The sequence below is a fragment of the Symphalangus syndactylus genome, chromosome 3 (assembly GCF_028878055.3).
Source record: "Symphalangus syndactylus isolate Jambi chromosome 3, NHGRI_mSymSyn1-v2.1_pri, whole genome shotgun sequence".
In the NCBI taxonomy this organism is placed as follows: Eukaryota; Metazoa; Chordata; class Mammalia; order Primates; family Hylobatidae; genus Symphalangus; species Symphalangus syndactylus.
Genome location: NC_072425.2, coordinates 59,105,052 through 59,119,623, shown reverse-complemented (window position 1 = coordinate 59,119,623; position 14,572 = coordinate 59,105,052). Strand labels below are relative to the sequence as shown.

Genomic DNA, 14,572 nt, shown 5'->3' with positions numbered 1-14,572 from the left:
TCATGGTAACTAATTGAGCACCTCAAGAGCCAGAACTCACTCACTCCCATGACAATAAATGCCACCCCAAGAAAGTAGCATTCATTCCTGTTAATGATCTAATCCTCTCTTAAAGACCCCACCTTCCAATACCACCCCACTGGGGACCAAATTTCCAAACATGTGTTCTGGGGGCACACTCAACCCATAGCAGTAGATGAATAGATAAATAAACTATGGTACATACACACAATTGAATATTATTTAGCACAAAAAAATTAAGTGAGCTATTAAGCCATGGGAAGACATGGAGGAATCTTAAATGCATATTACTAAGTAAAAGAAGCCAATATGAAAATGCCACATACTGTGTGATTCCAACTCTGACACTCTTGGAAAAGCGAAACTATGAAGACAATAAAAAGATCAGTGGTTTCCAGGGGTTGGGGAAGGGAGGGATGATAGGCAGAGCACAGATGACTTTCAGGGCAATGAAACTACTCTATGTGATACTACGATGATGGACACATATCATTATACATACATCAAAACCCATAGAAAGTACAACAGGAGTGAACCCTACTGTGAAAGCTATGGACTTGCAGTGATGGTGTCTCAGTGTCGGTTCATCAATTGTAGCAAATATTCCCTTGTGGTGGGTGATGTCAGTAGTGGGAGAAGTTGTGCCCGCATAGGGGCAGAGCATATATGAGAATTCTGTGTACCTTCTGCTCAATTTTGGTGTGAACCTAAAACTGCTCTAAAAAATAAAGCTATTTAAAAAGCAACAAAATAAAACTACTCTGATTGTAGAAAATGCAATGAAAGAGATTATGCAGGGAACTCAGCAGTCTAGTGTAGTCTTGGAGAATCAGAAAAGTAGTTTGAAGTAAGTGATCTTTGAGCTGAAATCTGCACCATGAATAGTTGAAATATCAACTGTACTAAGTGCCATAACTTGGTGAACTGAAGTAAACATATGGGCAACAGGACCGTAATAATGAACAATAAATTAAATCCACTTAAAACTGTTATCGTACATGGTGAATACTACCTGTTGTAATGATCAGTCTACTTGTGTGAAGTGTGCCTCAGATCTGGAAAAACTAAATATGGGAAGGGGCCAAATATTGTCATGGTAACAGAAACAGAAAGAAACCCATGCTAAAGGGTTTTCAATAAGCAAGAACAGCCAGTATTCCGTAAGTAGCCTTCCATGGGAGCTGACATCTGTTATTCATTTGTTGATTTTAGGTTGAAGAAAAGCAGGATAATTGGAAATACTTCTATGTTCTGGGAAAATATGGAATGGAAGAGCTCTTAGTGTTTCTTAAATGGTGATCCATTACTTTTAACATTTAGTATGAACCTGCCCTCTCCAATTAAAGAATGAACAGGAGAGCTGGACAACATCTAGATTCGATCATTTCAAAGCTATGGAAGATCAAAGACAGGTTCTTGCTTAAGCCAGGAGAAAAGAGGGCTTCCACCATGAAAAGCATCTTTTGGGTGCTTGGGAAGAAATGAGAAAAAGTGTATTAAGAAGGAGGTGGAAAATACTTAGCTGATGGTTGCAACTGTGCTACCTATCTCAGAGGAAAAACAGCAAGGAAAAGAACAAATTCAGCTACCTACATAGCATAATAGTTCAAAGCAAAGATATTTATATCAAACAGACTTGGATTTAAGCCCCAGTTCTACCATTGATTAGCTGTAAGATGTTAGGCAAGTTTCTGAATTTCTCTATAATCCAGTCTTCTCATCTGTGAAATGGGAACATTACCAGAAGATTGTACACTCAGTTATTATTTGATATCATCTAGCATATAAGAGCCACAAGCTAAATATCAGTTGTATTTTTTTTAATGGGGTGAGTAGCTCTCCCAGCACAAGTTTTGCACTCCTGTTCATCTTTAATTCCTGTTGGACTGAAAACATTTTAGGAAAATGCTAGGGGAAAATTAGAATCCTATGGTGAGTTGCCAGAGAGCTGAGAGTACAAGGGCAAATGCCAGCCTACTGCAGTGGTGGTTTCCAAAGCAATAACCAGACTTGGGCCCATATCTCTGAGGGGCTCCAGTTTGGCTTCAGGTGTCTAGTGGAGCCCATAGTGCTGAGGTGTGCTGATGCCTCATCCCTCTGCTTACTATCCCTTTAAATCAGGGTGGGTGACTGGACATGGGAAGCATCAGAGATCTGACCAGCACACCTGCCTTCCTCACTTGGATTCCTAAGCCCACCTGAATTGTCATCCAGTCCCCTGTTAGAACCCTTGTAGCCACAGCTGTGTTCTATAACTACAGCAATGTCTGAGGATACTTTGCTTTATGTGCATAAAGGGGAGAGCACAATTTCAACAATTATTCTCTGCATGTGCTCAACCCAGTTACTTAGTTAATCTGAATTTCCAATTCCTCATGTCTACAAATGGGGCCAAGGATACTGTCTCCATCAGGGCCTAAGCAGGTATCAGATGACACACTCAAGCTGGGTGGTGGGAGATTTCAATAAAGGGATTACTTACCAGGTGTGAGCAAGGTTTGGGGAAGCCAGCAAGGGCTGATACCATCCTCGGACCTGCAGGAGAGAATCATTAGCAGTCAGGCTCACCTAATGGGCTGAGGGAGGGAATGGTTTCCAGGAACCAGAGAGCATCACTCTGCAGATACTACACAGGAACAGACCAGAGAGTCAATTAACTACTTTTCCCTGCTCTCTGATTTTCTACTGATGCTAAACTACTGGCCGTGTCCAAATGAAAGTGCTAGAACAAGGAGCTGGTTGATGCAGTTCATACAGGTCAGCCTCCTGGGGGGACAGAACAAGGTAGTAGTGGGTCTGGGGTGGGGAGGTGGGAGAGGATATAGAAGATACCCAGCATAGATACCACCAAGGAAGGTATGAGCATGAATTAAGTTAGTTTGTAAAAACCTGCCCATGCCTGACACACAGTAGGAGTTCAGTAAACATTAATTCCTCTAAACCCTCCCCACTCCCCACCTCTCAAAGAGAAACTCACAGTCTTGCAGCCACAGTCCCTGCCCCACATTCAGTAGAGATCTCCAAATACAAACTTGCACATGCGCATAATGCTCGCTTTCTATGTCAGGCTTTCTATTTATGTGTGGTTGATTTTTAGGTTTTGGCTTAAGTGTTTATTCACTCTACATTCCTTAGTGGAGCTTTTAGCAATCAAACTTCAGCCTGTTCTTCCCAAACTTTACCTGGCCCATCGGACACTGGCACTAAATTAGTGGTTAATTTCTAATTAATTTGCCTGCTTTGAGGGATAGATGTATTAGCATCAAGTTTTGACAGTTCCCAAAAAGAATTAAATATCCTTAGAGAAAAAGGAAGGGAAGATTCAGGACCCGTAGTTTCTAAGAGGATTTGAACACCACTTACAATAGAGCAGATTTCCAGATAGGTCCAGGAGCTTAATCTTTGGAAGGAGGAGTTTCTTTGTTTACAAACAAGCAGGCGTTTGTTAGCCAGTGCAACAATAAAGCTCTGCTCTCTGGTCAGCCATTTTCTTTAAATTATTCTTAAAGACCACCAATAAAAGGTGCCAATCATTCTACTTAACTATGTGGCTAACCATCTATTATTAACCAGAGCACATACTTCTGGAATAACATATGGGGTCGCAAAGATCTGAGCTCGATAAGCCCTATAATGAGATAACTCCCGGGCCTAGTATCATGTGATAAATGGGATGATTGATAACTCCCGGGCCTAGTATCATGTGATAAATGGGATGATTGATCAGAAATGCACAGGAGAGACTGACATCCTCTCTGCGCTCTCCCTCCTCTTTCCCTCCCTCCCTGTGGTTTAGCTCTACTAAAAAATGCTAAATGGAGATACATATATTTCATATAAGAAATACTCAAATAAGCCTTTGTTATTAAATGCATATTTGCTAGAGGTTAAACCCTGGTATCTTGCAAAAATCAAGAGAAGAAAACTTGCTGAGTGTTTCTGCCGTGTCATTTTCCAGCCATATTTAACAGAGAGAGATTTCTGGCAGGACTAAGTGCAGCAATTAGATTGGAAATTTAGGTCATCTTTATAATTATGTTCAGATGTGATTGGAAAAATGTCTCGGGAGCCATAGATGTTTTGGTTAAAAGCATATTTCAGAATGCAGGTGAAAAGGCAAAGTCTGGTCTCCTATGTAATTAAATCCCTGTACAACCTGGATGAGACATTTTATGGGCTAAAGTAGCAGCAGCAAAGATGCTTGATTTGAACACACCCCAACAGAAGAAACTACCTTATCTTTTTTGCCCTCCTTAATAGCAAACTACATATAGCACAGCTTTCTTAGCATAATCTCTTGGTCATTTGGTGTGAAGACCTCAGTGTGCTTTATCAACATTAGCCTGCTAATCCCAGCAGGAACCTGAGGTGGGTGGCAGGCTGCCCATTCATGTCATTTCAGATGAATTCATAGATAACTACAAATTTTAGTCTCTGCTTTAGAGCCAAAGAAAGGAAGTTCTCACTCCTCTCCAAACAGTGGGTATCAATGTATTATCACTAGGGCATCAGTGATGTTCCTGCCTGGTATCTGGGCCTAGAAAAAATGGGAGGCTGAGTGTCCAGGTGTCTCTGACCCCATGAGGAAGAGGAGTGAGCTGGAGTAGGGATGGGCTGATTCTTCCAAGGAGAGTTTTTTTGAGGAGAGCATCTATCTAGAAAACAACTATCTCCCAGTAGACCAGTGGTTCACAGCTTTGCCTGCACATTAAAATCCCTTGAGACACTCTAGCAATCACTGGGTCTCACCTTCAGGAATTTTGATTTAATTGGCCTGGGGTGTTGGCTTCAGGCCAGGGAGTTTCTAAAACACAAGAGGTGATTCTAATACAGAGCTAAGGTTGAAAACTACTACTAAATTCAGGAGTTCCACTAGGAACCACTACTTTCAGGTGCTTCTTCTGCTTTGGAAAGATCCAATTTTTGCTAGTGAACAGAAAGCTATTTGATCCAATCTTTATGGTGGTATCATTTACTCCTGACTACCTTGTGCCTTGCACACTGGTGGTTTTCAGACTGTGGGTGGTGGCTTACTGGGAGGTGATGAAATAGATTTAGATCATTGTAACTGGCACATTTTGTTTTAAAAATAAATACAATAGAATTGGAAACATCTGAGTCCATTACAGATAATTATTTTGTAATAATTGCTTTGTAATATTACAGAATACTCTTTTGTAAAATATTTCTTTGTGTGTGTGCACACGTTGTGAACTGGTACTTGATCTTGATGTAAAATGTTTATCTTAATGAAGATCATGGTTTAAAAAGTATAAAACTGACTTTACTAATGCTAATACTTTAGAATGTATCTCTTCTGTTTTATATAACAAATCTGGGGCTCTGGACACTACTTTGGGCTCAAGACAATTTATGAAAACAGAACACACAGTCTTAAAATAGAATGTAGACCTGAAACACCCAAAAACACTCACCTTTGTAAGATTGTAACAAAAATTAATACAAATGGAGTTGATAGCTCTAATGTAGTGGTGGACCCAAAAGCCATATTAGCACCAGCAAAAGGGCAGAATTCACACAGTATCATAGTTGTTCTGCAAGAGCTTCAGCACCTAGTCATGTCTAAAGCACATATAAAACTCCCTCAGCCACCTGAAGGACAGTGTTACAGCAATTCATCAAAAAGAAAAACCACACGCCCTTCTTTCCTTCCATTCGATTTAACTGGTCTTCATTTTCCACAGTAGTAAATGTTCTGGATGCCTCTTGTAGACCTTAAAGTATTGGAAAGGAAGCTTCTAGTCAAAGGTTATTTATCTTAAGATACTATAAATGATGCTAATTTTTAGTCCACTTGAAATATGTAAGTTGTGCTATAACAAATCATTCTGTCACATGTGACCACTTTCCATGTAGTTGAACTGATCAAGAAAGTATATTTGAATTGATTCCCATCATAACCAGGGAGGCACATCTAACTCGATGGTGAAAAGGCGCATCACACATTTGCCTTGCTGCTGGTTATGTGGCCTGGGATCTCTGCCTTCTCCCCGTTTTCCTCCCCCGCCTCCCACCCTCCCTGCAGCAGCCCTCAAGCCTGGGGGTTTGTTAGAATAGATGTGAAGTTTTCAACCTGTGGACCTGCTGCGTGTGGAGGTGCTTTGCCTGAACCCCTTGTTTCTTAATTCTTTAATGATGCCTTTGTCCAAGCCATAGCCCTGTCTCTACACTCCTCCACTCCCGCCCTGGGCCGAGGCACCAATGATAAACCCTGAGGCTGGCCTTTGGTGAGGAATTTGGGGCTTTCCCCATATCTTCTCTCTGCACCTTTTTCAAGGGGTACTGCTTTTTCCTCTCTCCTGCTCAAGTTCCATTTTGCATCATCACCACCCAACACTTTCCATGGCACTTCTTGCTGTGGCCAGAAGCCCACCAGGCAAGGTTGGAAAGAGCCTCTGACTTCTCTTATTTGGTTTTGGAATCACATTTATTCACTCTTGCTCAGCCTGGGACGCAAATATTGGGCCCTGCCACCCTCTGCCAGCATCATCAGCCAATTTTTTTTTTAGTATAACAGGCACTATTTTTGAATAAACAAATCGCTTTGCAAATGCTGTTTTCTATTTTTATTATTATTATTATACTTTAAGTTCTGGGGTAAATGTACAGGTTTGTTACATAAGTATACACACACCATGGTGGTTTGCTGCACGCATCAACCTGTCATCTTCATTAGGTATTTCTCCTAATGCTATCCCTCCCCTAGCCCCCTATACCCTGACAGGCCCTGGTGTGTGATGTTCCCCTCCCTGGTCCATGTGTTCTCATTGTTCAACTCCCACTTACGAGTGAGAACATGTGGTGTTTGGTTTTCTGTTCTTGTGTTAGTTTGCTGAGAGTGATGGTTCCAGTGTCATTCACGTTCCTGCAAAGGACAGGAACTCATCCTTTTTTATGGCTGCATAGTATTCCGTGGTATATATGTGATATATGTACCACATTTTCTCTATCCAATCTATCATTGATAGGCATTTGGGTTGGTTCCAAGTCTTTGCTATTGTGAACAGTACTGCAATCAACATATGTGTGCATGTGTCTTTATAGCAGCATAATTTATAATCCTTTGGGTATATACCCAGTAATGGGATTGCTGGGTCAAATGTTATTTCTGGTTCCAGATCCTTGAGAAATTGCCACACTGTCTTCCCCAATGGTTGAACTAATTTACACTCCCACCAACAGTGTAAAAGCGTTCCTATTTCTCCACATCCTTTCCAGCATCTGTTGTTTCCTGACTTTTTAATGATCGCCATTCTAACTGGTGTGAGATGGTATCTCACTGTGGTTTTGATTTGCATTTCTCTAATGACCAGTGATGATGAGCTTTTTTTCATATGTTTGTTGGCCACATAAATATCTTCTTTTGAGAAGTGTCTGTTTATATCTTTCTCCCACTTTTTGATGGGTTTTTTTTTTTTCTTGTAAATTTGTTTAAGTTCCTTGTAGATTCTGGATATTAGCCCTTTGTCAGATGAAGAGATTGCAAAAATTTTCTCCCATTCTGCAGGTTGCCTGCTCACTCCGATGATAGTTTCTTTTGCTGTGCAGAAGCTCTTTAGTTTAATTCGATCCCATTTGTCAATTTTGGCTTTTGCGGCAATTGCTTTTGGTGTTTTAGTCATGAAATCTTTGTCCATGCCTATGTCCTGAATTGTATTGCCTAGCTTTCCTTCTAGGGTTTTTATGGTTTTAGGTCTTACATTTCCCTCTTTAATCCATCTTGAGTTAATTTTTGTATAAGGCGTAAGGAAGGGGTCCAGTTTCAGTTTTCCGCATATGGCTAGCCAGTTTTCCCAACACCATTTGTTAACTAGCGAATTCTTTCCTTATTGCTTGTTTTTGTCAGGTGTGTCAAAGATCAGATGGTTGTAGATGTGTGGCATTACTTCTGAGGCCTCTGTTCTGTTCCATTGGTCTATATATCTGTTTTGGTACCAGTACCATGCTGTTTTGGTTACTGTAGCCTTGTAGTATAGTTTGAAGTCAGGTAGCATACCTCCAGCTTTGTTCTTTTTGCTTAGGATTGTCTTGGCTATATGGGCTCTTCTGATTCCAGTTTCTCTGTGTGGCCTTTTCCAGGTTTAGCCACTAGAGACTCAGAGCCAGCAAATCTGAGTAACCTGGTGACTCTGCTTTCCTTTCATCACAACATGAGCTAAAGAACGCATTGGGCCGGGAGCAGCAGAGCGAGACTCCATCTCAAAAAAAAAAAAAAGAACACATTGGTTCCATATTTAAATCAATGTGTTTAAGTTGCAGATGTGTGGCATTATTTCTGAGGCCTGTGTTCTGTTTCATTGGTATATATATCTGTTTTGGTACCAGTACCATGCTGTTTTGGTCACTGTAGCCTTGTAGTATAGTTTGAAGTCAGGTAGCATGATACCTCCAGCTTTGTTCTTTTTGCTTAGGATTGTCTTGGCTATACTGGCTCTTTGTGTTTGCAAGTGCCTTTGTGTGGCCTTTTCCAGGTTTAGCCACCAGAGACTCTGAGAGCCGGCAAGTCTGAGTAACCCAGTGACTCTGCTTTCCTTTCATCACAACACAAGCTAAAAAACACATCGGTTCCATATTTAAATCAATGTGTTTTTTAGCTCATGTTGTGATGAAGGGAAAACAGAGTCACCGGGTTACTCAGACTTGCCAGCTTCAGAGTCTCTGGTGGCTAAACCTGGAAAAGACCACACAAAGACACTTGTAAACATGCATGACCTTTCTGAATTGCTTTCATTCCCTACCATTGTTTTTGCTTTTAAAAATTGAAGAAGTTTTAAACAGAACTCTCAGTTGGTTGTTCTTGCAATCCATTTGGGTCCATTCAGAATCTGACAACTGGCACAAAAAGAACCTTGAATTCAGCACATACTCTGGTTTTGGTGCTGCTGCTTCTCACAGTTTCAGCAGGGATTAAGAAAGAACTTAGTGTGCCCAGCAGATCCCCAGAATTGGCCAGCTTGACTTCCCAGCAAATTGCTGAATTTTTCCACTTTCTGTTCAGGACCACTAAATGCTGAAATATGAATGTGTATCAAAATGACAGCAATTCATTGTATTCTAAAAAAAAAAAAAAAAAGTAAAGAAATCTGGGACTCTGAAAGATTTCACAACTTTCTCCACGTTCACCCAGATATACCAAGTGATGACTCACAGTCAAATCAGGCCCCTGTGTCTCCAAGGCCCAAGCTCCCTTTGTTACCCATGATGTATTTCTATCATCCAAGACCCAGGCTTACACCAATGTCATTGGCATAGCCTCAAGTCTTTGCTCTCCTTAATGCACCAACTAGAAAGACAGCGAGCTAAGAGAACAAAGTAAAGTTCAAAAAAGAAAAAGAAAGAAAAGAAAAAAGAAAAGGAAAGAAAGAAAAGAAAACAAAAGAAAAGACAAGAAGAGAAAAGAAACCTAAAGGCTTCTTCCCTTTACACATCTACCGAAGCGAAGAAGTCTCACTTGCTCCCCTTCCAGAGTTTCTCAGCCTTCAACCAGCAATGCTTTCTCTGATGCAACCGAGCCCCTCCTCTGCCTATCAACAAGGTGTTGAAGAGAAGTTATATCGTCCTGCTTGTAATGACCATGTATGTTCTTGCAGAGGCTTCTTGGGTCACACCCAAAGTGAACAGATTCATTGCATATCAAAGTGGTAACAGCACACTCCCTCTGCAGAAGCCCAAGCCTCCTACAACACATTCAAACCCAAATGAAGAACCCTGAGTGTACTAAGGAGTGCTTAGATTTAAGTAAATGTTATTGAAGTATCATCTACATGCAGGAAACAGCATAAGCCAAAAGGGTACCATGCAATGAATTTTCACAAACTGAATATACACTATTAACATTACCCACATTAAGAGAGAAATACAGTAGCAGCAGCCCCAGAAACCTCTCGCTTGCATTCTCTTTCTGTGTTTAAGTTATATGTATTTAAGTTATATTATGCTATTTTTACTCTTTTGTGTTGAGCTCCTTATTTTCAATATTATATTTGAGAGATTCATTCACACTATTGTGTGTACATATAATTTATTCAATTCCATTAATGTTTAGTATTCTATTGTATTAATGTATAGCAACTGACCCATTTTCCTATTATGGCCACTTGGATATTTTCCAATTTGAAGCTACAAACATTCCATTTCTACTATGAATATTCTACTATACATCTTTTAGTGAATGTATGTTCACATTTCTTTCAGTTATTTACTAGGAACAGAACTGTTGGGTCAAAGGCATGCATATGTTTTTCAGCTTTAACAGGGCCTGCAAAAGAGGTTTCCAATGTTGTGCATTTTACCTTCCTACCAGCAGTATAAAAAGAATTCAGTTGTTCCACATCTTCACCAAAGTTGATATTTATTATCTTCTTCATTTCAGCTATCCTGTTTGTGTGTGAGAGAGAGAGAAAATCCTGTTTAGTGTTTATCATAGCTTTAAAATCAATTTTATTGAGGTACAATGTACATATAAGAAATGGTATCCATCTAAAATACATGATTTGATGAGCTTTGAGAGATGTATACACCCGTAAAGTCACTGCCACAATCAACCAGATAGTTCCATATCTCAAAAGTTTTCTCATGTTCCGTCTGTATTTTCTGAGAGAGGCTCTGGAAGAAGAAACGGTTTCTTTCCCTGGTCCCAGGGTACCTCACTTACCAGTCTCCAGCCAAGCATGTTTCTGAAATTCTTCACTGCTAGACAATGCAGATTCTTCAATGACAGGCTCCTGTAGGGCATAATTTTCCCCAGCTCTCGATGAAGGCAGCATTGGCAAGAGACCCAGATAGCATAGCATTAACTGTATTTAATTTTAATTGATTAAAACTTAAAAGTATTCACATACAGCTAGTGGCTACCTTATTGCACAATGCAGGCTTAGATTTTACTGGAAATTTCTTTCAGAACTGGGGCAGGCTAGAGTCATGTGGATGTTTCCCCCTGTGACACAAATGACTTTCATGGACCCCACGTTTCTCAGAGGCAGGTTCTTGACTTATTCAGGACTTTTCACTCTACTTTTTTAATCCAGAAAACAAATGCTGCATCCAAATAATCTGTGGACCATCCCTCTCCCTGCAAAATCTTATTAGTAATGCACTTGTGGCAAGTCCTTGATTCTGTCTGTGCTTTGGGTTAAGCTTCGAGGTTTGGGAATCAGACAGACTAGATGAATTTCCTCGGCGGCTCTCCTCATCTGTGTTACTGTGAGCAGGGCCCTCATCCTGCTCAGATCTAACTTCCTTGTCTGTAAGAACAGGGTCATCATATCTATTTCATGAGTGTCTGACACATCCTAAACCCTCAATAAATGTGTCATTGCCCACACTTCTTGACCTGTTGAATGGTGCTAAGAAACACCTGCATCCTACAGGGTTTTATTGTCATACAAACCCTTTGGGAAGAGCAGAGCATTACAAAAAATGGCAAGTGTTGTTCCCTGAGTTAAAACAAGTAGGAAAAACAAGAGCAACTTCCACCAGTCAAGGCCACTGAAATAAAATACATGTCAGCCTTGGGTAAGCTTTATCTTTCCAAAGCCACTGAGAACTACTTTTGCTAAGAGCCATCAGCAGAGTGTCTGCTCTCTTGCCAGGAGGAGAAACAAAGACTTGGGTCTGATCCATGATAGAACACATTCCTTTCTGTTTTGACTCTTCATTTGCAGAAGGCCCAGGACAGGGATGCTGTTTGCTCAGATCTCATGATAAGTTCCCTCCCACAGGGGCAGATGGGGTTTACATTGGGGAGAAGAGGTCTGAGAGCTATGTCTACCTTAAAGCTTTCTTCCTGTACAGCAGGTCCTAATCAGGTGCTGGGGGAGGAAGAGGGAGGAATCCCAAGGAATGGGAGATGGCAGATGGATGCCCTGAGTATCAGCTATTGGCCAGTCATTGGTCAGGAGCTTTATTAATCATACTGCTCACTGCTCAATGGAACACAGGCCAGAAACTGTCACACCATTTTATTTCCACAAAAAGAAATGACAGTATTGTGCCTATTTACAGACAATGGATCTAAGATTTAAAAAGGAAAAAAACTTACCCGAGGTCTCATCGCTAGCTGAGATTTGTACCTATGTCATTAAGGCTCCACAATGTATGCCCTTTACCATGATGTAACATTACCCCTGCAGCCACATGCTTTTCTACTGAATGCTCATAGGTAGCCCATGAGGTAGATGTTCTTGCCTTTCATAGATGGAAAACAGACTTAAGAGTTGAAATAAATTTTCCCAAATTTATGTATCTGGAATCCTAGTAGTAGAACTAAAACTCGTACTCAGGTATGTTGATTTTTTTAAAAATTCCATATACAGGACTCTTTCCATCATTTCACATAGTAATAACTAAGATAATAATACTAACATTATCATGTGTCAGGCACAGTTCTATGCATTTTATATGTTGTAATGCATTTTATCCTCACACAAAACCATAGAATATTTTTGCAATATCATCCTCATTTACAGACAATAAAACTGAAGCACAGAATGATTAAGTACTTTCCAAAGTTGCAAAGTAAATAAGTAGAGAAGTTGGGATTTGAACCTGAGCAATGTGCCTCCAGAGCTACTTTTTAATCACTTAGTTAGAGACAACCCCAATGTCAAGACATCTCTGCCCCTGGTGGGTGGCCTGTGGGACTACCCTAATGCATCTGGGCAGGATGAAAAGCCACAGGGTGAAATGAACACCAGAAGAAAGGCATAGAAAAAAAGACAATTTCAAGTGACAGAGCTTTGAGAAGAGCAGCAAGTTAGCTAAGAAGGATTGTCATGGTTGTTTATGGTCCTCAAAATTGCTTTGATTCTAACATACAAGAAGACCAGCCTTGCTCTATCCACAGTGGAAATCACCCGAGTCTAGAATTGACATGAGAAGTTGATTTATTTTCATTGTTTGTTACAGCAATTCAGTGCAATTTATTTAGGACCACTGTCTCTCACTCAGAGGGAAACTCATAATGCAAACACATTAATCTTGGGAGACAGTGTCTTGGATACCAGCAGTTAGGATAATTAGATTGTTACTCTCAGCATGCAGTGCCTGTTCATAAGCAACAAAGAAGCTTATCAGATTCTAATAATCCTTAATGTATATTATACAAATTACTGAATACAATGACATCCACATTTGCAAAGAAAATTCCATAAACTAGGCTCTCCTTTGCTATGTGAAAGTCCAATCTGTATTTTCCTTTCATAACTGAAAGCGATTTATCTCAGCAGCAACCCGACTAGAACAGTTTCTATTGATTCTCTAAAGGCTCTTCATTAAGGAAAATCTGAAAATAAAAACCAGGGGCACTGTGACCTTGAGATCATCCAGGCTTGGACCCAAAGTCATGACCCATCAAATACAGTGGGTATGTTTCTATTGGTTAATATTAGTTGAACCCTTCAGACACCGAGTAACTTTTAACCGATAGTGTCCTTTGTCAAGATTCTGAGTTAAGAGACCTCAAGCTCCTCAGCAAAGGATGTTCAGATGATGAGGAGGCTGTGGTGCAAACCCTGAAGCTTAAACCACCCTCCTAGTTCAATGTGATGAATTCCCTGGGATTGGTGGCTCTCCTGCTACATCCCCTTGTGAATACCAAGATGTAACTCTGTCTCTGACATGGACGGTAGACTACATGTTCAGATAGAGATGTTCAGACAAAGTTACTAAGCCAGATGGTCAAGCTGTCATGGGTATAAAAGTCATCAGATGCCCACAAATATCTATTGCAACTCAAAGATTCCAGGAGTGATGCCCCATTCGTTGGTACTTCTGCCCCTGACCTGGATTCTACATTGTTGAACTCCAGGCTACCACCTTGATTGAACAGTTCTGACCTACACTTTTTGTGCTGTGAGTTACGTCACTCTCTCCCCTGTGGCCTGAAATCATTGCCTTTACCACCATTAATATCACCCATCTTCGACCTCAGACAGGCGTCACAAGGGTATACAATTCCAGGCTGCTTTTTGATCAATTATTATTTTTACGTAACTCAGTGGCTTTTTGCACAATGTTTCATTGAGTTCTCCATGAACCAGAAAGCTCTGGAAAATCCTGTGGCCCCAAAGACTTGCCTCAGCTGCTGTCTTTGGACAAGTACAGGCAAGGAAGGCAAAGTGGGTGAGACTCCAGGCCCCCACCCAGTTTCCATCAGGGGTCCATTTTCAACTGAATTGTCTCAGGTTGTGTTTGAACAAAAGGCCTTGCTGTTATAATGAAATGCTTGATGACACCTATCTAAGGGAAACGGCAAGGCTTGAGGGAGTTAAAGCTGTTTTACACGCTCATTCTGAGAGCACTACTCTCAGGCTTCAGCTTCTTCTTCTTGTGCGTTTGCATCCAACATGAAGTTATTATTAGTCTTTCCTCTCTCTTGTCATTGTTACATGTGCTAATTGGTCTTCTCCTCTGTACTGTCTCAAAACAAGGTACATTCATCTCTGCTCTGAGCACAGAACCCATTATTCTCAGTCCAAGATTGGTCAATTCTGTGGGCCTCGTTTTCCTAAACTTTAAGAAGATTATAATA

General features: G+C 40.6%; 2 long non-coding RNA genes across 2 annotated transcripts in view; one reads left to right on the top strand and one right to left on the bottom strand.

The window, feature by feature from the left end:
* Positions 1-3,026, bottom strand: part of LOC134736201 (uncharacterized) — a 37,527-nt gene extending 34,501 nt beyond the window's left edge. Inside the window, exons 1-2 of the long non-coding RNA XR_010120047.1 lie at positions 2,999-3,026; positions 2,504-2,556 (exon numbers count right to left, since the gene is read on the bottom strand). This is a non-coding gene — a long non-coding RNA (uncharacterized lncRNA). The remainder of the gene's footprint in view (positions 1-2,503; positions 2,557-2,998) is intronic.
* LOC134736202 (uncharacterized) overlaps positions 1-14,572 on the top strand; it is an 88,047-nt gene that overhangs the window by 60,836 nt on the left and 12,639 nt on the right. The gene's annotated exons all lie outside the window — the stretch shown is intronic.